The sequence below is a fragment of the Etheostoma spectabile genome, chromosome 5 (genome assembly GCF_008692095.1).
Source record: "Etheostoma spectabile isolate EspeVRDwgs_2016 chromosome 5, UIUC_Espe_1.0, whole genome shotgun sequence".
NCBI lineage: Eukaryota > Metazoa > Chordata > Actinopteri > Perciformes > Percidae > Etheostoma > Etheostoma spectabile.
The window spans coordinates 24,859,784-24,860,136 of NC_045737.1; the positions used below are offsets into that span (position 1 = coordinate 24,859,784).

At 36.3% G+C, this 353-nt stretch overlaps 1 protein-coding gene across 4 annotated transcripts in view; it reads right to left on the minus strand.

Moving 5' to 3' along the window:
- Positions 1–353, minus strand: part of brd3b (bromodomain containing 3b) — a 13,424-nt gene that overhangs the window by 1,865 nt on the left and 11,206 nt on the right. The window lies entirely within an intron of this gene.

Consider the following 353-nt stretch of genomic DNA (forward strand, 5'->3'; position numbering starts at 1 on the left):
GGTGTTACAGCAGCACATGTACATTTAACCAACTATAGACCTATTTCCAACCTTCTATTTCTCTCTAAAATTCTTGAGAAAGCAGTCGTCAAACAGCTGTGTGATTTTCTGCATAGCAACTGCTTATTTGACAATTTTCAGTCAGGATTTAGAGTTTACCATCGCACAGAGAAAGCAATTGTGAAAATTACTAATGACCTCCTAATTGCATCAGACAAAGGACTATCTCTGACTGTACTGGTGTTATTAGATCTTAGTGCTGCATTTGATACCATCGACCATCACATCCTATTACAAAGATTGGAACATTTAATTTGCATTTAAGAAACTGCTCTAAGCTGGTTTAAGTCTTA